A 24285-nucleotide genomic window follows, 5' to 3' on the forward strand; every position below is an offset into this window, starting at 1 on the left:
AACCCTATTTCCACCACCGCAACCTTCTGTACCCGTGAGATCCCATCTTGGGGCCTTTTCCGGTGCACCGCCGGAGGGGTCATTGATCATGGAGGGCTTCTAAATCAACACCATAGCCTCTCCAATGATGTGTGAGTTGTTTACCTCAGACCTTCGGGTCCATAGTTATTAGCTAGATGGCTTCTTCTCTCTCTTTGGATCTCAATACAAATTTCTCCTCGATCTTCTTGGAGATAATCTATTCGATGTAATCTTCTTTTGCGCTGTGTTTTCGAGATCCGATGAATTGTGGGTTTATGATCAAGATTATCTATGAACAATATTTGAATCTCCTCTAAATTCTTTTATGTATGATTTGTTATCTTTGCAAGTCTCTTCGAATTATCAGTTTGTTTTGGCCTACTAGATTGATCTTTCTTGCAATGGGAGAAGTTCTTAGCTTTGGGTTCAATCTTGTGGTGTTTGGTCCCAGTGACAGAAGGGGAAACGACGCGTATTGTATTGTTGCCATCGAGGATAAAAAGATGGGGTTTATATCATATTGCTTGAGTTTATCCCTCTACATCATGTCATCTTGCCTAATGCGTTACTCTGTTCTTATGAACTTAATACTCTAGATGCATGCTGGATAGCGGTCGATGTGTGGAGTAATAGTAGTAGATGCAGAATCGTTTCGGTCTACTTGTCACGGAGTGATACCTATATACATGATCATGTGTAACGCCCCGAGACCGATGTGCCAGGTGTCGTGCAGTTATTCGATGTTGTTGCATTGTCATTGCTCGCGTTTTATGCATTTCATATCATGTCATCATGTGCATTTCAGATGCATACGTGTTCGTCTCATGCATCCGAGCATTTTCCCCGTTGTCTGTTTTGCATTCCGGCGCTTCGTTCTCCTCCGGTGGCCCTTTCTACCTTTCTTTCGTGTGTGGGGATTAAACATTTCCGGATTGGACCGAGACTTGCCAAGCGGCCTTGGTTTACTACCGGTAGACCGCCTGTCAAGTTTCGTACCATTTGGACTTTGTTTGATACTCCAACGGTTAACCGAGGGACCGAAAAGGCCTCATGTGTGTTGCAGCCCAACACCCTTCCAAAGTGGCCCAAAATCCACCTAAACCTCCTCCATCATCTCGGTCGTTCGATCACGATCGCGTGGCCGAAAACCGCACCTCATTTGGACTCTCCTAGCTCCCTCTACCTATATATTTGTGTCTCCCCCCGAAAATCCGCGCAGATCAAACCCTAGCTTCTTCCCCTCGCGCCACCGGACAAAAACTGCCCACCGCCCGGACATGTCCGCTCCGCCGGCCACCTCACCTCCACCAATCAGAGGACGCCACGTCATCCCCGCCGCCACTCCAGGCCAATCGGCGCCTGCCACCTCACCCGGCCAGCCCTCTCTCTCCGCCGCGGCCCGCGGGGCCCGAGGCCGGCCCGCGCAGGCCCATCTCGCTCCGCCGCCCAGGAGACGCTTCCGCCTTCGCCCGAGCTTCTCCTGCCCGCGCGCCGCGCCGCCTTCCCCGACACCGGAGCCGCCCGCCACCGCACCGACGAGCCGTCCCCGTCGCGACGCCATGGCCGCCACCTCGCCGTCCTTCTCCGCGCGTCTCCTCCGCCCCATGTCGCCGGTGCAAGCCACCACCCGGAGATCCGCGCCGCCCGTCCGCCTCCTCGCCGTTCCGCCGTGGAGCAACTGCTCCGGCGACCACCATCGTGACGCTGCCCGCCGGAGCTCCGCCTCTCGCCGCTGCTCGTCCACGGGGCCCGAGCGCCGCCGTCTTGGACAGATCCGGACCCGGGGAGCCAAGCCCCGCCGGACCCGCCGCTCCTTTGCATTCCGGTGATCGCCGGAGTTCAAGCCCGCCTCGCCGGAGTTCAAGCCCGCCTCGCCGGAGTCCGTACCTCACCGGAGAAGAAGGTGGACCGGATCCACCGGGAGATGAACCAAACGCCGCCCCTTCGTTCTGGATCCGAACCATCCCGCACCGCTCCGTCCCGTTGACTTTCTCGGAGAGGTCCAACTTCTACTAAGTCTCCGAGATTTCCAGATTTATATGCCCATGTTCATTGTGTCGTAACTTTGCATCCGTAGCTCCGATTCATGCATATAGCATATCAAAATGTTCGTCTCAGGGAGTACATCATTTCATCTCATTGCATCATTTTCATTTGAGTTTATCTTGATGCCCGAAATGCTGTTAGAAGAATGCTACTTGAGATAATTGTCAGATCTGCTGCTCCATTTAGATATTTGTCATTTTTGCCATGATTATTGTGTGCATGATATGCCCATGAGCTCTACATGTGTTTTGTTAGATGTTTTGCCATCTTTTCAGAGGTGCAACCCACGTATTTTTGTGATGTGTGTGGTGACTAGCACGAGCTTGCAAAGTGGTGCACTTGGTAATGCTGATTTCAGGGACTTAGCATTTCCACTAAGTCCTTGGTCTGTTTATCTCATTATGCCATATGTTCATGTTGTTTCCTAGTGATCCGTGCCTCTTTTGAGGATGATCAGTAACGATGTTTTGTTAATCTTGTAGTTCTCTATCCATCCATGTCTTTGTTTGCAATTATGGAGCACCCTAGCCTGAGTCAATCGAGCTCTACTTTTGTCATTTCGTGAATCTGGGCAGATTGTCTACTTGTTAGCAATTTTGCCGATGATGTTGTAGTTGATCCATGCATGCTATGCTATTGTTCTTTCCATGTCGAGCTTGAATTTTGTGTATTCTCGATGGGTGTATGCTTAGATTATCATGACATGATCTGTAGTGAGTGCATCGAGCTCGTAAACATGTCTACTTGATATCTGTTTCAGTATGTTCCAGTTTTCACTAAGTCTGGGAACTGATTATGTTTTTGCCATGTTCACATGCTTGCAATTGTATTTTCTGATCCCTTTTGGCTCAAGGTCACTAAGGGACTTTTGTTAAGCTCTTTGAGTAGCTCCATGCCATGCGTTACTTTGCCATGTTCAGATCCTGTAGCATATAGTTTTGCTGCTCCAAAGTGGGCTATCTGATCTGAAATTCCAGACAAGTGTTAATTTCACTAAGTCTGAAATCTGTTTACCATATGCATTTTTTCCATGCTTGTTTGAACCTGTTAATGGATGAATTGGCCGTAGCTCAGTGTTCATATTTTGTTAAGCATCATGAATGAATCCCTGCCATGTATTTTGTTGTCATGTTTGGGTACTGTAGCTTGTTCATCTCATTGCATTTAGATGGCTACTTGTTGTATATCGCAGACCGGTGCCATATTTGAATTTGCTTGCCATTTTCAAACCGTAACTCCGATTCCGGCGTTCTTTATATCGTTTTCAAGCGATTTCATCTCATCTTTCCAGCAGCACACTTGGATTTCCAAGTTGAGGCCAGGTTCATGCATTCCTTGTCAAATCATGCATATGCATCGCATACCGCATCCCGCGTATCATACCATGTTCATGTGTTGGTTGTTTACTATGTTGTGTGCTTCTTTTCCGGTGTTTGCTTCTTCGGTTTGGTCCCGATAACATCGCGTTTGTGAGGATCCGTTCGTCTACGTCCATTTATCTTCTTCTTGGACTCGTTCTTCTTCCTTGCGGGATCTCAGGCAAGATGATCATACCCTCGAAATCACTTCTATCTTTGCTTGCTAGTTGCTCGCTCTTTTGCTATGCCTATGCTGCGATACCTACCACTTGCTTATCATGCCTCCCATATTGTTAAACCAAGCTTCTACCCCACCTTGTCCTAGCAAACCGTTGTTTGGCTATGTTACCGCTTTGCTCAGCCCCTCTTATAGCGTTGTTAGTTGCAGGTGAAGATTGAAGTTTGTTCCTTGTTGGAACATGGAGATCGTTCCTTGTTGGAACATTGTTTTACTTGTTGGGATATCACACTATATATTATTTAATTAATGCATCTATATACTTGGTAAAGGGTAGAAGGCTCGGCCTTATGCCTGGTGTTTTGTTCCACTCTTGCCGCCCTAGTTTCCGTCATATCGGTGTTATGTTCCCGGATTTTGCGTTCCTTACGCGGTTGGGTTATAATGGGAACCCCTTGACAGTTCGCTTTGAATAAAACTCCTCCAGCAAGGCCCAACCTTGGTTTTACCATTTGCCACCTAGCCTTTTTTCCCCTTGGGAGTTGCGCATCCAGAGGGTCATCTTCATTTTAACCCCCCGGGCCAGTGCTTGTCTAAGTGTTGGTCCAAACTAGAGCCACTTACGGCGCCACCTCGGGGAAACTTGAGGGCTGGTTTTAGCTGTACGTAGTGTTCATCCGGTGTTGCCCTGAGAACGAGATATGTGCAGCTCCTATCAGGATGTCGGCGCATCGGGCGGTCTTGCTGGATTTGTTTTACCATTGTCGAGGATGTCTTGGAGTACCGGGATACCGAGTCTGATCGGAACGTCTCGGGAGGAGGTCTATTCCTTCGTTGACCGTGAGAGCTTGTCATGGGCTAAGTTGGGACACCCCTGCAGGGATTTGAACTTTCGAAAGCCGTGCCCGCGGTTATGGGCAGATGGGAATTTGTTAATATCCGGTTGTAGATAACTTGAACCTTAACTTAATTAAAATGAGTCTACTGCGTGTGTAACCGCGATGGTCTCTTTCCGGCGGAGTCCGGGAAGTGAACATGGTGTTGGAGTTATGCTTGACGTAGGTTGTTTTAGGATCACTTCTTGATCATAGTTTATCGATCGTGCTTTGCCTTCTCTTCTCGCTCTCTTTTGCGTATGTTAGCCACCATATATGCTAGTCGCTTGTTGCAGCTCCACCTCATACCTTTTACCTTACCCATAAGCTTAAATAGTCTTGATCGCGAGGGTGCGAGATTGCCGAGTCCCTGTGGCTCACAGATACTTTCAAAACCAGCTTGCAGGTGCCGTTGAACCGTGCAGGTGACGCAACCAAGCTCAGGAGGAGCTCAATGAAGATCTTGTCCTTTGTGTGGTTTCGTTCTAGTTGATCAGTAGTGGAGCCCAGTTGGGGTCGATCGGGGACCTTGTCGCATTTGGGGTTCTTCTTTTATTTTGGCTCCGTAGTCGGGCCCTGATTGTATTTGGATGATGTAATGCTTTATTCATGTATTTGTGTGAAGTGGCGATTGTAAGCCAACTATGTATCTCTTTCCCTTATGTATTACATGGGTTGTGTGAAGATTACCTCACTTGCGACATTGCTTTCAATGTGGTTATGCCTCTAAGTCGTGCTTCGACACGTGGGAGATATAGCCGCATCGAGGGCGTTACACCTAGATATTTTCATAACTATGCTCAATTCTATCAATTGCTCGACAGTAATTTGTTCACCCACCGTAATACTTCTGCTATCTTGAGAGAAGCCACTAGTGAAACCTATGTCCCCCGGGTCTATTTTCCATCATATTAATCTCCCGTCAACTAGCTATTTTTGTCGCCGTTTATTTTGTTTTCTTTACTTTTAGTCTTTATCATAAAAATACCAAAAATATTATCTTATCGTCTCTATCAGATCTCACTTTTACAAGTGGCCGTGAAGGGATTGACAACTCCTTTATCGCGTTGGTTGCAAGGTTCTTATTTGTTTGTGTACGTGCGTGGGACTTGAGCATTGTCTCCTACTGGATTGATACCTTGGTTCTCAAAAACTGAGGGAAATACTTACGCTACTTTGCTGCATCACCCTTTCCTCTTCAAGGGAAAACCAACGCTGTGCTCAAGAGGCCACTCCCGGGTCCGCTGAAGTGCCGGTGTCCTCCTCCCCGACGCCCGTCTCCTCGGAGCTGCCCTCCGGGTCGTCCAGAAGCAGGCTGTAGTCGTCGGCAGGCACGACTCCGCCATCCTTCAACCGCTCCGGCCAGAACTCGTCATGAAAGGCAAACCCGGTGATGTAGCTGGCCCGAGCGGCTATCCGGCCGGCCTCCGTGTGCAGCTGGCTCTCTGAGCCGGCTCGCTGGCCCATCAACGCGTCCAGCGACAAGTCCGGATGCCAAGACATCGCAAACTGGAGCGCCATATCGGCACCAGTACGGACGGCGGAAACGCGCCAGTCATGGAGCCGATCCGACCCCGCCTCCAACCGCCACGCCAGCCGCGTAAAGTTGGTTGGCGCGACGGAACCCAGCCAGAGGGCCGCCGTCATCGCCGCGCCGGCCTCAGAGAGCCGCCCCATCTGATCACCCAGGACTCGCAGACGAGCCTCGACGGTGGTCACGATCTCCGAGAAGATCCAGGGCACCTGCGGGTCAGTCCCGGAGCCGACGATCCCCTGTGGGTCGCGCCGAAAACGGACCGCCTCCTCCGCCAGCTGGCATGTCTTCGGGAAGGCCCCTATCGAGAAGAAAAGCAAGTCAGAAGAAAGTCACCAAGGACAAGGAGCCGGGTCCACAACCCGGCAGAATCCAAGAAAAGCACTTACTGGAGAAGGACTCTTCCAGGTGCCGCGCCTCGAGCAATGTACCATGCCGCTCCCGGGCAATGGTGCGGTCATGCTCCTGCAGCGCCTTCTCCAGATCGGCGACCTTGGCAAGGGCCGCCTTCAGCTCGGCGTCCTTGTCCTCGTCTGCCTTCACGGCCTCCTCGCGGCGTCGGGTCTCCGCCTTCCAGGTCTCCTCCGACGTGGCCACCAGCGCCTTCAGGCGCTCCACCTCGGCCTGAAGCTGCCCCTTGTCGTCGGCCAGCTTGCCGCGTTGCTGGTCCGCTTCGGCGAGGGCCCGCTGTGCCTCCATGACCTTGGTGGCCTCTGCCTTGAGGCACTCCACCTCGGCCTCGAGACGGCCCTTGTCGCCCGCCAGCTGCTCACGCAGCTGGCTAGCTTCGTCGAGCACCCTCCGGGCTCCCGTCGCCTCCGCCCTCGCCCTCTCCACCTCGGCTCCAAGCCGACCGGCGTCAGCAACAAGCCGGTCGTAGTGGAAGCCAGCCCGAATTAGCCGGGTCCTCCAAGATAGCACCTCGGCTGCAGAAGAAAGATTCCGAAACAAAGCACTATTTTAAGATTCAACCCAACTGCTAGGCAATTGGCCCGAATCTCGGGGGTTACATCTAGTGGGTGCGCTAGCGCCCCCCCCCCCCACTAAAAAGAGTACGCAAGAAAAGTACCTGCCGCGGCACGGAGCTCCTCCTCCTTGGCAGCGAGGCGTTCCTTGAGACGCCGGTGCGTCTCAAGGAGCCGGTTGAAGACGCCGACTCGGTAGGAGTCTAGTTGCTGCAGAAAGCAACGATTAATACAAGACAGCAAGTTAAGATTCGACCCAACTGCTATGTAGTTGGCCCGAATCTCGGGGGCTACACCCAGTGGGTGCGCTGGCGCGCCCCCACAAAGCAGAACACAACGGAAAACATACAAACACGGCGCGCTCCAGCTCCTGCGTTGCCTCCACCTCGGCCTAGGCAAAGGCCTGGATCCGGTCTGTCTGCCCTCATAGACGCCGGGTGACGGCGGCCATCGCCGCCTCCTCCTGGGTCGGAAGCCCGAAGAAGACATCGCTGGTCCCGCTCCACGTCGGCTGTGACCCGGCGGCCCGGCGACCCCCTGACATGAGCACCAGGGCTTGTTCCCCGCTGGCCGCGCCCCTGCGGCCGGCGCCTTCTCCGGCACCCTCTCCGGCACCATCTCCGGCTCGGTGGCCGAAGCGGCCCGTGACTCCACCACCAATGGTGCCTCGCTCGTCGACGCCTAGGGTGCTCCCTCCGGCACCATCCGCGGCACCTCCTCCAAGACAGCGTCGCCGCCGCTCCATCGACCCCTGCCCGCTCGGCCACGTCGGTCCCCAATGACCACGACCTCCCGGTCGAGGTCCATCACATCTGCACGGACGCTCCGACCGTGCTCCCCCTCCAACGATGGCACAAAAACCATCGCCGCAACCACCAACCCTGCCGGCATCTCCGGCCACGCTGTCTCCTCACCGGCTCGCACCCACGTCGCTGCAACGTCAACCCACGCTTGGGTCGACGCAGCCTCCAGCTCCGCCTTGGCCCGATTCTGGTCGCGCCAGGCCAGGCCTTCAACATCGGTCGGGTCCAGACCAAGAGCTGGATCCGCCCTCTCCTCCTCCTCGTCCCGTTCGATGGTATCGGATCGGCTCCTCCGGAACGCGGCGCCCTAGTTAGATATGGCATCCGCAAGACTACTAGTTCTATGAAGAATGGACCCACCCATAGTGGGCAAAGCACCGGCACAAGTAAAGAAATCTTGAATAACTCATTTTCCAATAATATTACCACTACCAATCCGAAACTTTTTAGTGTGTAAAATAGTAGGTTCTTCATGAGGATCAAAAGCATCAAAGTTTCCCCCATCGTTACTACTATCTTTTTCAATGATAACCTCCCCAGTTTCAGACATGATAACAACAAATCGCACTAAGAACGAACACACAAGAGGCAAGCGGAAAGAGTCGAACGGAAGAAGGGCAAAGAAAAGGCAAAGGTTTTCGAAAATCATTTTAGAAGTGGGGGAGAGGAAAATGAGAGGCAAATGGCAAATAATGTAATGCGAGGGGGAAGAGTTTATGATGGGTACTTGGTATGTCTTGACTTGGTGTAGATCTCCCTGGCAACGGCGTCAGAAATCCTTCTTGCTACCTCTTGAGCATGCGTTGGTTTTCCCTTGAAAAGGAAAGAGTGATGCAGCAAAGTAGCGTAAGTATTTCCCTCAGTTTTTGAGAACCAAGGTATCAATCCAGTAGGAGACAACGCACAAGTCACCTAGTACCTGCACAAAATATCAAGAACCTTGCAACCAACGCGATAAAGGGGTTGTCAATCCCTTCACGGTCACTCGCAAAAGTGAGATGTAATAAAGATAGTAAAGTAAATATTTTTGGTATTTTTGTTGTATAGATTGGAAAGTAAAAATTGCAAAATAAAAGAACGGAAATATAAATTGGCAAGTTAACGGGAAACTAATATGATGTAAAATAGACCCGGGGGCCATAAATTTCACTAGTGGCTTCTCTCAAGATAGCATGAATGACGGTGGTGAACAAATTACTACCGAGCAATTGATAGAAAAGTGCATGGTTATGAAGATATCTAAGGCAATAATCATGAATATAGGCACCACGTCCGTGTCAAGTAGACTAAAACGATTCTGCATCTACTACTATTACTCCACATATCGACCGCTATCCAGCATGCATCTAGAGTATTAAGTTCATAAGAACAGAGTAACGCTTTAAGCAAGATGACATGATGTAGAGGGATAAACTCAAGCAATATGATATAAACCCCATCTTTTTATCCTCGATGGCAACAATACAATACGTGCCTTGCTGCCCCTACTGTCACTGGGAAAGGACACCACAAGATTAAACCCAAAACTAAGCACTTCTCCCATTGCAAGAAAGATCAATCTAGTAGGCCAAACTAAATCGATAATTCGAAGAGACTTGCAAAGATATCAAATCATGCATATAAGAATTCAGAGAAGAACCAAATAATATTCATAGATAAACCTGTTCATAAATCCACAATTCATCAAATCTTGGCAAACACACCGCAAAAGAGTATTATATCGAATAGATCTTCAAGAACATCGAGGAGAACTTTGTATTGAGAATCAAAGAGAGAAAAGAAGTCATCTAGCTAATAACTATAGACCCGAAGGTCTGTGGTAAACTACTCACGCTTCATCAGAGAGGCTATGGTGTTGATGTAGAAGCCCTCCGCAATCGATTCCCCCTCCGGCAGATCTCCAGAAAAGGCCCCAAGATGAAATCTCACGGGTACAGAAGGTTGCGGTGGTGGAAAAGTGGTTTCGTGGCCCCCCTGATATTTTTAGGGTATAAGGGTATATATAGGCGAAAGAAGTACGTCGGTGGAGCTCCGTGGGGCTCACAAGGGTGGGGGCACGCCTACCCCCCTGGGCGCACCCTCCTGCCTCGTGGCTGCCTTGCGGAGTTCCAGACTTCAACTCCAAGTCTTCTGGTTTGCTTTTGGTCCAAGAAAGATCATCACGAAGGTTTCATTCCGTTTGGACTCCATTTGGTATTCCTTTTCTGCAAAACTCTAAAATAGGCAAAAAAACAGGAATTGGAACTGAGCCTCCGGTTAATAGGTTAGTCCCAAAAATATTATAAAAGAGCATATTAAAGCCCATTAAACATCCAAAACAGATAATATAAATAATGGAACAATAAAAAATTATAGATACGTTGGAGATGTATCACCTAGTAGCGAACCACCATCTTTGAGTCTACAAGTAAAACATAGCAATGGAAGTTGGTAAGATCATGAAGACAACGACTAGAGATACCTAGGAGCCCTCTCAGTGATTAGAGGTCGTCAATCATTGGATGTACTTACCGACAAATCAGATCTTCTAGTATCCACGCAGCACCCCATTGGGCCTCTCTCATCTATGAGGACCCGTCATGCCAACGTAAAAGGGCCGCTACTATGCAAAGCTACCTGGACGACTTCTCCTTCGTAGGACCTGTCGCACATTGGATATTACGCTGACGATCTGATGCACGCAAGGGAATCATATCGGAAGCCGCTCCCCTCTCTCATGCTCTTGTAGGCGATGGTAGCGTCTTGCTCCTTTCCACCTATGGCGATTGTGGCCATCCCGGAAGCGCAGATGCGGATAGCCATCATGCTCTACAAATCCAAAGGAAGGCCTTCATGGAGGCGTAGAGGAGATAGATTGAACATGCGGGAGGACGATTTGTTGTGCGATGTGTGGTTGTCCACTAGTATCGATCCGATCAATGGTACGGAGCAAAAAGGCACAACATTTTGGGCCAACGTTCATATTTGGTTCCATGAGCACAAGCATTTCGAGCCCTACCACGACAAACTCATCCACAATCGTGGGACGAAGTCGCTCAACCATTGATGGTACATCATCCAAGAGGTCGTGTCCAAATATTGAACACCATTGAAACAACTAACCGGTCTATGGCAAAGTGGTGCACAAATAACCGAACAAGTAAGTTGTTCCATGTGTTGGCCATCTGGCCAGATATACAACCTGTTGGCTGAATAAGCTCTATTTATTGGTCATTTGGCCGGATATGCAACTTGACAAGAATGTTTTTTCTTTATAGCCTTCCCATGCGTGCAACTCGTTCTTAAAGGTGGAGAAGAGGAACTTCGTCCTCATGCATTGTTGGTGTTGGGCAACCCAAGTGTAATTTATTCATTGCCAACACCGTCAAGACTACTAGCATCGGCATCGAGAAAAAAGCGGGTGATCCAACCGACCCAACAAAAGTGCCGCCCAAGAAGGTTAAAAGAGAGTTCCAGGGAAAGAAGTGGGAGGACGAGAAGGAGAAAATAGAAGGTACGGCAGACAAGATGATGAAGAGGTTCGAGGACATCTTGGCGAAGAAGGAGGAGACATGTGTCAAGCGCTCCAACGTCAAGGAGGAAAAAAAGGCCGAGAGGTTTAACATGTTGATGACGGCGATCGATAAGAATCTCAAGCTCGAAGAGAAGATGGCCATGCTCGAAGAGAAGAAGGTTGAGATCGTGGCTGCTTCGGAGGATTCGAAGATGGTGACCTTGAAGATGAAGAAGTCGGATGATGATGCAAATCGTGCAAGCTGTCCGTCTCAGGATGTTGAAGCGCTTGAAGACCAAGTTGGAGACGGTGAAGAATGAAGCGGGTGAGCATGAGGCGGATGGCGAGGCGGAGCCGGTGACAGAGTGAGCCTGGAGGCCCGGATAGCGGGCAAAAAATTCATTTGTTTGCACGTACTGCCAGACTAAGATATTTTTGTGACCCGGAATGTGAAAACTACGAACATCACCCTCTTTTTGATTGTGATCGTGCATTATGTGATTGTGCCCTATGCATTTGAATTTTAAATTGGGCGAACGTGAGAAGAGATGATATTTAAAGGATGCGGTTGAATGACATATTCTCCCACATCCATATCCGTGGGCTAGTCTAGAGGGTCTCCGCAACGTGCACATGGGACGCGCCATCACGCGTACGTACGCGGCTGGCGCCAACCGTGCGGTGACAATGGCCCGTCGTGGCACAACCTTGGGTATGGTCAGGCTGAGCAACTCCTCCATGTCCAGCTTCTCGACTTCCGGCAACCGCCACTCGAACGCATGCACCGGCATACTCAGGAAGTACTGCACGAGCACCATGCCAGCCAGCTTCTCAACGCAGATCCTCGGCCCGGTGCCGAAAGGGATGAGCTCGAAGTAGTTCCCTAGCGCATGCACGTTGCTCATTGGTCCTGACAGGAACCGCTCCAGCCGAAACTCTCGATGGGTCCCGGCTGATGGCCCAAATGTTAACAAGTAGCTATTCTTGGATGCGAGGGTTTAATCTTTATGGTCTAAGGGCATCTCCAAGGAAAACCTGCAAAATACCGGTACATGTTTGTTCGAACATTTTTGTTCACTTTTGCAATTCAATAAAGACCATTATCGATCTGTGAAGTGGTACGGACATCCGTTTTTCAGCAAAAGTGAGACAAACGTGGAGGAGCTATACCGGAGTTTGGACATCCACTTGACAAACCAAAAGCCTGCACGTGGTCCCCTATTTCTCTCTCTTCAAATGCATAGTCCCCTCTCATTTCTCTCCTCTCCACCAGACATCACACCACAAATCCCACCACATACATGGTCCTTACTTACTTTTTCTCCTCCCAACCGGATACATTGTGATTAGCATTGGATGGCTCACTCCGGCATCATGTCCGCGCCCATGTCCGGACACAAAAACAGACATATATCGAAGACATTTGTGGGTCGGCGTTAGAGATGACATTTGTGATGGCAAACTGTAGTATTTTTCTTCCATACCTTACTTGATACAAAATTTGAACCCTCAAAAATCTTAGATTCTGACTAGCACAAGTTTCAGCATCTAACAACCCCTTTAAAAAAAATCTTGTCAATATTGTTGTCTGCATTTTTTTTTGTGAAATATACCCTCAGATCTAATAACCAACCGACATTTCAAGGCAACCCCGAAAAAGAAGAAAATTACAACTAGATCCCTAAGAAGCTTCCCGACCCCTTCTTCCTGGATGAGCCGGTGGCTCACCGCCCCAACCGCTACGGCAACCCCACTGCCAGATTCCAACAAACTTTGTAGTCTCACGCAGATGGGTGGTCATCACTGCCAAGCATCCGAAAGAAGCAGTCGTCGACGCCGGAATCGAAGCCATCTATCTGAGAATCCCATCGCCGGCCAAGCCGACGTGGAACCACATACACACGACCTCCACGAGGCCCACAACCTCCCCAACCTCCGCAACGACGGCGTCGTTGGAACGAGGACGGAGCTAGGAAACAAAAACCCGCTGAGCCAGCAACACCACCATCATGCCTCCAACACCCAGGGATCGAAGACCAGGATGTACCACCCCAGAGGGATAGAGATCAAGCCACACCACGCTCTCCTCACTGTCGATGACGAAACCGCCACCGGGATGGTGGACAAGGAGCCGAGGGATCCGTATTCCCCTCGACAACGCCAGTGCCACCTCAGTGTCGTTGCCGAAAAGCCCTAAACCTAACCCTAGCTACCCTATCTACCGTGCCAAAGCGCAGAGAACGGTGTCCTCGCCCCCTCCCGCTGCCAGACCAGCGAGCGGAGGAGGAGGGTACCAACTCCCTCGCCGGCGAAGAGTAGTTGGAGTGGTGGCGTCCCTTTCGCCCTGCTTAGAAAATATGCACGATTATTTTTGTGTTGATTAAATTTTTTTAGATTGTATAATGTACATGAGATGCGCAAAAAAATTTGACGAAAAAGCAGCATAGCTGATTTTCATTGATGGACAAGAGAAGAACATAGCAAAGCAGCCGAAGCTAGGAACGACGAAGTAGAAAAAGGCAGCATAACTTATTTTCATTGATCCACCTCTTGGCATTTCATGTACATTCAATACAAATACGATAAAAAAGTGGACAATCGATCCATACAGAATCCGCATGGCCGCATCTCATCCGCGCAGACGTGCACACGGGACCGGACGCGCCCGTCACGCGTAGGCGGCCGGCGCCAACCGTGGCGTGACAAAGGCCTGCAGCGGCACGGCCTTGGGCATCGTGAGTCCGAACTGCTCCTCCATGTCCAGCTTCTGAAAAAAGTCCATTTAAAACCTTGAATTCATATACGTCCGGCGAATCAAACCCTGAAGTCGAAATCCCTGTCGTTCGGACCCCAAACTAACTAATCCCGGTCCAAATCAAACTTTAGTGTCGTTTTAGCCCAAAAAACGCTGACGTGGCTAGGATTGCTAGTTAGGTGGGCCAGGTTATAACTGGAACGCGCGGGGGGTGAACAGCAAATGGATTGGGGATTTGGGGGGGGAGAAACTAGGGTTAGGCGGCGGCGGCGATTCCTTGAGGGGTGCGGCGGAGGAGGCGATTGCGCAGGGGGCGGCGGCGGCGGCTGCGTTGAGGGCAATGTCGTGGTCTTCGGGTGGTTCGAGTGCTCCCGGCTTTCGTCGAGCCGCCGGAAGGAGAGGGGAGGAATCGAAGTCGCCGGTGCCGTACCGCGAGAACCCGATGGCATACGAGCCAGCGAAGCTGTGCTGGTGCAACCCCCATCGGAAGGCGCCAAGGTGGATCTCGTGGAGCCGTCAGAACCCAGGCAGAAGGTACTACGCCTGCGTTGATGCCATGGTGAGCTTCAAGTTGGTGTTTATTTTCTGTTCATTTGTTTTTCTCCCCTCTCATTGATTTCTGTTGGTACAATTGAACAGCATGGTGGTTGTGGATTCGTGGAATGGCATGATGATCCTCTTCCCAAGTTTTGGAGTGATTTGATTGGTGATTTGCGAGATGAAGTGCGCATGCTGAGAGGTCAAGGAAGTGCTGCTGTGATTGAAGATCCCACTGCAGTTGTGGCTCTGCCTGAAGCTGAAGCAGGAGGAATGGGAATGGCTATGTCTCTGCAAGATCAGTTGAAGCAGAAAAATGCAGAGATAAATGCACTAAAGGGGAAATATCAGAATGTTGTCATGCTGTTTGTTGTCTTTGTGGTTGGTTTAGTTGCAGGGAAGATGCTACTGCAATAAGATTTGCAAGTGTTATTTTTATGCAATCTAGTAATGCTTTAGGGTTTTAGAATGAACTGATCTTTTGGGCACTGAAGATGCAAGTTGTATGCTTTGTTTAAATTGGAAGTTGTATGCATTTGCCACTGTTTGGAATCAATGAAAGTGGAAGTGCAAGTTGTGTTATGCCATCATTTTGTACCTCTGAAATGCATATATGTTTGCAATCTTTGCTGGCAGTGAAGTGGAAGATGATGCAGTTTGTAAGATAATGCAGTAAAGTGGAAGATGATGCAGTTTGTAAGATAATGCATAGATGATGCAAGTTATAAGATAATTCCAATGCATATATGATCCAGATTGGAAGACAAAGCACTAGATAGCATTGTCAGGATGGCATTTAGAAACACTGCTAGCAGTTAAATAACAAGGAAATGCAACTGATAATAGAAAGATCATCCAGACCAAGTTAATTGCACATAAAGTGAGTTTGAAACAAGTCACTCCCACACATACATGACCCCTAGTTTGAGCCATGAACAAAAGATAAGTTTGCAACATTACATCAGAAATGTTTTGGAACATTGCAACTTGAACAAAAGAACTAGATGCAACCCTTCTTCAACTACAACTAATAGTTTCCACTGCAAGTGAAATATCTGAAGCTTGGCACTGATGATGCAGGCCTTCTTCCCCTCTTAGCTCCAGATCCTGTCCTTGTGGAAGTAGATGCTGTAGGGGCAGTAGATGATCCAGCTTCAGCAGTTACAGTTCTCTTTCTTGGAGGCTTAAACCTGTTGGTCCCAGTAGAAGGACCTGCTGGTACTGAACTTGTTGCTGTTGGTGGAGCAGATGCAGAGGCAGAGGCAAATGCACTTCCTTTGGCTTGCTACAAATTAAGGATATATATGCAATAAGTTCCAACAGAAGACTAATAAGCAGGATAAATATGCAATATGCACTAAGTACATGACAACAACAAATACCTCAGTTGGGTTCTTTTTCTTGCTAGTTCTAGCAAGATGTGCATTCTTTTTCTTGCCTCTCTCTGGGTTCTGTTTACATCCTGATTTGTTGTGTCCAGGGTTACCACACAATGAGCATTTGATAATTGTGCCATGCTTGCTCATTTTCTTTCCCTTAGGTTGCTCAGTTTCTTCTCTTCTTCTATCATTGTTTTTAGGCCTTCCTTTTTTCTTCTCTTTTCCTGGCAACCTAACATATTCAGGAGGCACTGGCCTAGGATTGGGTGACACTGGCCACATCTCTTCACCCTCCACTGGCTCCAAGCAATGCTCATAGATTTTGTTGAACACTTCAACAAAGTAGCAAGGAGCAATAAAATCTTCAATATTTTTGTTGCACTTGTAGATGGCACTAATTGCATGATGGCAAGGAAGCCCTGCCAGCTGGAAGTACCCACAAGAGCATGTCCACTTTTCCAGGTCCACAGTGTACTGCCTTCCTCTTCCATTCACTTGCTTCACTTCAAATCCATTTTCTCCATTCCAGAGCACTTCAAGATATTGTGTTCTAGCAATACTTTTCTTGAGCTTCTTAAAAACAGCATGGCATATTTTTCCTCTAAAATTGGCACCTTTCTCTCTTTGTTCCTGAATTCTCACAAGTACTTTCTTCCTAATTTTTTCATTCATAGAAATAATAGGATAAAACCTAGCATCAACTATAGCATGGTTGAATGACTCACAAAGGGTGTTGTCAACTGACTCACAATTTGAACCAACTGAGAAAAAAGCCCTTGCCCAGTGCACTGGCTCAGTCCTCATGATGTCTTTAGCCCCTTCAGGAGTGACCTGTGCAAGCTTGGCCTTATAATAGTTGAAATCTTGCCTGTTGGAAGCCTTAGCAACTGCCCAGAATTTCTTTTGCCACTCATGATCTCTATGTTTCTTCCTCCAATTAGCATAAATGTGCCTAGCACACATCCTATGCTCTGCAGCAGGAAGGTAATCATTCACTGCATTTATCAAGCCCTTCTGCTGATCAGAAATAATAACCCAGCCAGCTCCATTATTGTTTATTTCCAAGTCCTTAATGAGCAGCCCAACAAACCACTTCCATGTGATATTAGTTTCATTCTCAACTACAGCCCAGGCTAGTGGATACATTTGATTATTTGCATCTCTACCTATGGCACATAATAGCTCACCCTTCACTGCACCTTTGAAGAAACAACCATCAAGGCCTATTACTTTTCTGCAACCAGCCTTGAATCCTTGCTTCATTGCATTAAAGCACACGTAGAAGCTCTGGAATACACTTTCCTCCATGTTGGTTGGATCCATGCAAACAGCAACTGTGCTTCCAGGGTTGCTCCTTAGCAGCTCAAGTTGGTAGTCAAACACTCTAGTGTATTCATTGTTCATTCCACACAATAATTTGTCCATGGCAATTCTTTTTGCATGCTTGCACTTTGAAGTGGAGACATCAGCAAACATATCTTGCAAAATAGTTGCTTTCATGCTCTCAATTTTCCACATAGGATTTGCCAATATGAAGTGCTCATACCTCTGTGCAATCACCTTTGCAGTAACCAACTTGTTGCATCTGTTCTGTGCACATTGGTGATCATCATTATAGGTTATGACTTGGAATCTTGAAGTCCTTGATCTCTTGGCTGCATATATCAGCCATGGGCAGTCAGGCCATCCACACTTTGCCCTTACTCTGTCACACTCAGATTTCATGAACTTTATGCTCCTCTTTGTTACTAGTCCATATCTTCTCAAAGCTTTGCACAGCTGATTCTTTCTTCTAAAAACCATGGTCAAAGCAAAATGTGGTACTTCACTTTCAGGGTTGTATCTTGGGAATGTACTCTTCCTCTTCCTTATATGACCATCTGAATCTTCATCATAGCTGTAGTCCTCATCAGATGAATCATAGTTCCAATCCATTTCTTCTCTTTCAATTTGCTCCTCCATGTTGGCAATCAATTCAATTGGCACTATCCCTGTAGCATCCCTACCTATCCAGCTCTTGGAGTCTCTCATCCTTTTCTTAAATTTCCTAGCATGTCTCCTGAGCTCCACAACTTCTGAATCCTCCCTACTATCATCAGTATGTCCAATGTATTCAGTGTCACTGTCTGAGTCTGAATTTTGATTGCCACTGTCAACATTTGCAGCTATCACCATTTGGTTATTGACATGCCCTGAAGCCTGAGGTTCAGAAGCACAGTCTGATGCAGGTTGACTTGGATCCAAAACCTGAGAAAAAACTCCTTCCATGCCTGTCATTTCATCCACATCTACTTCTATGGCATTGCTTCTTCTCTGCTTCAAGGGGCTGCAAATTCTTTGAGTGATCACACCAGTTTCATCAGGTATGAGCACATTAGTGTCAGACTCTGCAGGTTCAACACCAGTTACTGCATCTGGTTCATCAGCAGTTATAACTGCATCTGGTTCTTCAGCAGTTATAACTGCATCTAGTTCATCATCATCACTCTGTTCCATGATTTCATCCTCAAAATCACTCCCACTGCTGTTGTCATTGCTATCTTCCTCTCCATGATACTCCACATACACATTAGCAACTCCTCCAACACAAATGTACTTAGCCATCTTCACACACCAACTGTCATCATTAAGGAACACCAAGCCATTGATAAGCTCTTTTCCAGGAAGCAGAAAGTACTGCACGAACACCATGCCGGCCAGCTTCCCCACGCAGATCCTCCGGCCGGCGCCGAAGGGGATGAGCTCGAAGTGGTTCCCCAGCACGTCCAAAGTTCGCCGTCGGCCCGGACAGGAACCGCTCCGGCCGGAACTCCAGCGGCTCCTCCCACGTCGCCGCGTCCCGGCCGATGGCCCAGATATTGACGAGCAGCTGCGTGTTCTTCGGGATGTGGTACCCGTCCACCTCGCACTCCTCGCCGGAGAAGTGCGGGATGCTGAGCGGCGTCGAGGGGTGGAGCCGCATCGCCTCCTTGCATACGGCCTGCAGGTAGGGGAGGCCGGCGACGTCCGACTCCTCGAGGCGGCGGCCGCGGCCGACCACGCGGTCCATCTCCTCCTGCGCGCGCGCCATGATGGACGGGTTCTTGATCATCTCCGCCATCGCCCACTCCGCGATGATCGACGCCGTGTCCGTGCCGGCGGTGAACATGTCCTGCATGCAATTCGATCACCCATATTTTATTCTTCGCTTGTACTACGACTAGAGATTGATCCTCCTGGACAAATTAACGGAACGGAAAAGGTTACTAAGAAGTTGGCGCTTACAAATACGAATCCCTTGACGTTGACTTCGGAGATCGTGTCGGCGTCGTTGCTGTCCTTGCTGTCGGCCATGCTGGCTCGGAGCTTGTCGATGAAGTCCGGCCGGCCCTGCCGCTGCTTGGCCGTCGCCGAGTGCTCGTCCAGGAGGCTGGTGATCATGTCGTCGAAGCGGAGGTGGATCTTCCGCAGCTTCGCCTGCACGCCCTGCAGGTCGAAGCGTGACAGGGCCGGCACGAAGTCGCTGATGTTGAACAGCCCCGACCCGCTCTGCACCAACGTGATCATCTCCTTGTATCTGCGCGCGCAAAACATTTTAAGGTAAGCATCAAGTTCCTTTCCTTACAACATCCGTGTCGATCGTGTGAGTGAGTAAGAGTAACCATGCATTGCATTGCATTCTGAGATCCAGTACCTGTTGGCCTCGTCGCCCTGGGTGTCGAACAGCCTCTTGCTCAGCGTGATCTGCCCGACGATGTTGGCGAACGCGCGCACCAGCACGTCCGGCACGGAGACCAGCTCGCCGGCCACGGAGGCCCCGACCACGTCGCGCAGCAGGCGGCCGGCCTCGTCCCGGCGAACGGACGCCCACTCCGCCATGGCCTGCGCCCCGAGCAGGTGCACGGTCGACAGCTTGCGCATCTGCTTCCACCGGGGCCCCTGCATGCCGAACGCGATGGTCTGGAAGCCGTACGTGATGTCCACGGCGCTGGCGACGGCGGGGCGGTCGGCGAAGCGCGCGTCCTGCACCTTGAGGAACTGTCGCGCCGCCGCGGGGGACGACGCCACCACGACGCCGCAGGTGCCCATCTTGAGGTACATGACCGGGCCGTGCTTCCGGGCCAGCGCCGCCAGCCCGGTGTGCGGGGTCGGGCCGACGAGCGGCAGCGCGCCGAGTATCGGGAAGCCGCGCGGTCCCGGCGGGAGGCGGCGGCCGCCGGAGCGGAAGTGCCGGAGCAGGAGGTGGACGAGGACGAAGAGGGCGGTGGCGGAGAGCACCCAAGGGTCCGTGTACACCGCGGCGAGCTGCATGGCGTGCGTACTACGGGTGGTGCAAGTCTCAGTGCTACGTAGGAGCACGGCGGGTCACATTATATAGGCCAGGTCACCCCGAGTAAAGAGTTGGTTATCTTGTTCACTTCAATCTTCTGACTTTGCACATATATAATCATCTTGTACAGATAGTTCCTACCGTTTCGCTTTGACTTGCAGTTCTACCAACCGATAATTTGATACGTATATAATCATTCTGTGGTTCCTCTATGGCTCTACAATAATCGTCTTGTAGATAAGACATGATACTCGACTAAGGGCCTGTTTGAAGCCCGGTAAAATTTTGTTGTGACCACCGGTATTTAGTTCAAGTTTGAGCCAAGAAATATTATTGAGCACACGAAATTTACCCTCATTCCAGCCAGAGCCTAAGAGTATCTATAGCCAGGCGCCTCACACACCCTCATACGCTCGGACGGACGACCTGGTCAGTGATTGGTCAAAAATAAACGACCCACGGTGCGCCATTGGTCACCACGACTTGCCGCGTGCTTCTGTCCATTGATCGAGCGCCGCGGGTCGCCGACATCGTCGGTTGTTGGGGGGAGGGAGGGAACTCTACGGGCAAGCGGCACAGGTCGGTGGCTACGTGTCGGGAAAGGAACAAGGGGGAGCAACGAAGGCCTGGCGGTGACCAGAGACAACAGTTTAAGTGGCAGAGGCGGAATCCCTAGCAACGCTGCTTTGTCTCTCGCGGCGCTGGGGCGGGCATTTCCCTTTTTTCTGGGCGAATGGAGATGCTAGATTACAGTGCGTAGGCGTGATGGCATTTTTCTTGCAATTACTGTCAACTTCAGTGGCAAGTGGATATTTAAGTAGCTGCTGTCGGAAGCTGCCCTACCCCCAGCTCATTTCCATCGTGAAGGAGCCGGGGGTGAAAATAAGTTAAGTCCAACACCCCAAAATCAGTTTTTTTTAGGCTTTTGGCTTAGTTTCGTAAAAAGCCAAGTATATTGGATTAAAGTTGGACGAGAAAGTTTATTATATGTGAAAACTGCTTAGCCTATCGGGCGCGCGGCCGTCGAATGAGGGTTGATCGTTCACGTCCTTTTCTCGGATCCCATCCTCTTCTAAACCTAGCCCGCAACCACACTGCACTCTTTCCCTCCCGACTCCCACCTCGCGCCACCACCACTCAGCCCCACGTCGGTAACGTGCGTGCACCTTGTCGCGCATGGCCTCCGCCCTGCCCGCGATTACAGAAGGACGCCGCCCCAGCCCCTTTCTCCTTCCCCCCTCTCTCCTTAGTCCCCCACTCTCCACACACGAGCTCTCAATGAGCTCCCATGGAGCTCTTTCCTTTGACTCTCTCTTAATTGGGATTTGATGGATTACAAGATCGATGATGTTTCTAAAACTTAACCTATGTTGCAATGCTTAAGGAGGTTCATGAATGAACACACACGAACCCACGTATAGCATAGGAGGTTCATGAAAACTGGTCCTTTTGCTCTCTTTTGGTACTCTCTCCGATTTGGTGCATAGGCATGCCATGTTTCTAGGTTGAAAATTTGACTAGCCACTTTTTTAGGACAATAAAACTTAGTATAATCTTAGTTATCTCACGACCTGGGCGTTTCTGGCTTTCTGTTCGCTTGATGTAGTCGATCTTGGACATTACGATTTGTTTCAACCTGCACTGTAGTTCATATTTCGTGGCCCAACCGTGTTAAAATGCTATCTTAGGAGGTTTCATGTGCACAATCAAACATCCACACTAATTTTGTAGACTACTATGGTTTTCTTAATGAAAATCACAGGGAAACCCTTCTGCTAAATGAAACTAATTATGTAGTGTTGAGGATAACATGCCACTTAATTTCTGTGTTTCTGATATTCATGTATTTTACAAATCATATGAATCAAAACGGCCCGAGAAAACTATTCAACACCAACCCCCTCCCCCCCCCCCCCCCCTCTCATCTGGAAGAGTGCTGACCTTCAGTTTTCTAGTTCACATGATTGTCTGATTTGAACACCTTACCATCGTTAGCTCTGGATATCCTCCAAGCTCAATCAAAATCCTTTTGTTTCGAGAGAAACTTCCAATCTATTTATCATTGACACAGTACATAAAACACTAGAACACTAGTAGAAAACAGGGCTTTGGTCCAGGCCGGGTCAGCCCATTAGTCCCGTTTCAGTCCAGAACCGGGACCAATATGGGCATTGGTCCCGGTTCGTGAGCCCAGGGGGCCGGCCGGGCCACATGGGCCATTGGTCCCGGTTCATCTGGACCTTTTGGTCCCGGTTGGTGGGATGAACCGGGACCAATGGGCCTCGCTCCTGGCCCACCACCATTGGTCCCGGTTGGTGGCTTGAACCGGGACCAAAGGCTCCCCTTTAGTCCCGGCTCATGTCACCAACCGGGACCAATGAGGTGCCTATATATACCCCTCACTCGCGAGCAGAGCACCCCAGTGCTCTGTTTTTCTCTGGCCGAGGGGGAGAGGGCTTTGTGGTGCTCTAGCTCACCTCCTATGCACATGAGGTGTTCGATGGAATGCCCGAGCCACACTACTTAAGCTTTCTCCTCTCGAAGCTCGACCTCCAAGCTCCATTTTCCTCGAGATTTGTCTAGATTTAGCGGTCCGTCACGCCCCGTCCCCGTCTTCACCGCCGTCGATCACCCGCTCCGATCTCATCACCGACACCACCGTGGTGAGCCTCTTGTTCTTATCTTCTTTCTGAAAGGAAAAATATTCTTACTTGTATGTTTAGATAGATACTTGTATCATTTTCTTACATTTATTATTGCATCTTATATAGTGCGATGGTTTTGGTATCCGCCCCCATTGGCCCTTGTCCTGTCTATGATTCGGATGTGGTATGTATATTATCTTTATAACTATTGGTTCATTTATTGTTTATGAAAATTATGCCGACCAACGTGACATAGATTTTATTTATCTAGGATGTATGTGAATCGGAAATGCCAACCGACCCTATTGTCGGGAGGTTAAATTTAGTTGAAGAAGAAAACAATTTGTCGAAGGAAAAAATAAAAAAAATTGAGGAGGAGAAGATGATATTGGAATTGCATGTTGCGGATGTCGTCGATGATCACAAGATCAAGATGGATGTAATGCGCTTGAAGATTAGAAAGATTAGAAAATATGCCATTCATACCGAGGCTTGGTATCATTATGTCGTTGGATCAATTGTTATCTTGGTTGCGTTTATGATTGCATTTGTTTTTGCATTGAAATGTTTTACATAGTTTCAATGTATGGTTTAATTAATTAGATGCTCTGGAGAGCTATATGTTGTTAGATGAGAACTATGTGTGCACTTTGATTTTAATGTGATGATGAACTTCTATTATTTTGGACACTTAATTATATATAATGCACGCAGATGAACCGGCAATGGATGTACGGTGACAGACACACCCATGAGTACATTAAGGGCGTGCATGAGTTTCTCGATGCGGCTGAGGCAAACAAGCAGAATGGTTTTATGTGTTGTCCATGCACTGAATGTGGGAATACGAGGTCTTACTCTAACCGGAAAATCCTTCACTCCCACCTGCTTTACAAGGGTTTCATGCCACCTATAATGTTTGGACGAGGCACGGAGAAATAGGGGTTATGATGGAAGACGGCGAAGAAGAAGACTACGATGACAACTATGTGCCCCCTGAATACGGTGATGCTACAACGGGGGGAGCTGGTGAAGATCAAGAGGAACCAGATGATGTGCCCAATGATGCTGCAACGGGTGAAGCTGCTGAAGATCAAGAGGAATCAGACGATGTGCCCGATGATGATGATCACCGCCGGGTCATTGTCGATGCAAGGACGCAATGCATTAGTCAAAAGGAGAAGCTGAAGTTCGATCGCATGTTAGAGGATCACAAAAAAGGGTTATACCCCAATAGCGAAGATGGCAACACAAAGCTCGGTACCGTACTGGAATTGCTGCAGTGGAAGGCAGAGAATGATGTGGCTGACAAAGGATTTGAGAAGCTACTGAAAATATTGAAGAAGAAGCTTCCAAAGGATAATGAATTGCCCGACAGTACATACGC

At 49.2% G+C, this 24285-nt stretch overlaps 1 pseudogene; it reads right to left on the minus strand.

Moving 5' to 3' along the window:
* Nucleotides 1–11766: 11766 nt before the first annotated feature.
* On the minus strand, nt 11767–20234 carry LOC123191946 (flavonoid 3',5'-hydroxylase 2-like; annotated as a pseudogene).
* Nucleotides 20235–24285: the final 4051 nt, after the last annotated feature.

This window comes from Triticum aestivum, chromosome 2A, assembly GCF_018294505.1.
Source record: "Triticum aestivum cultivar Chinese Spring chromosome 2A, IWGSC CS RefSeq v2.1, whole genome shotgun sequence".
In the NCBI taxonomy this organism is placed as follows: Eukaryota; Viridiplantae; Streptophyta; class Magnoliopsida; order Poales; family Poaceae; genus Triticum; species Triticum aestivum.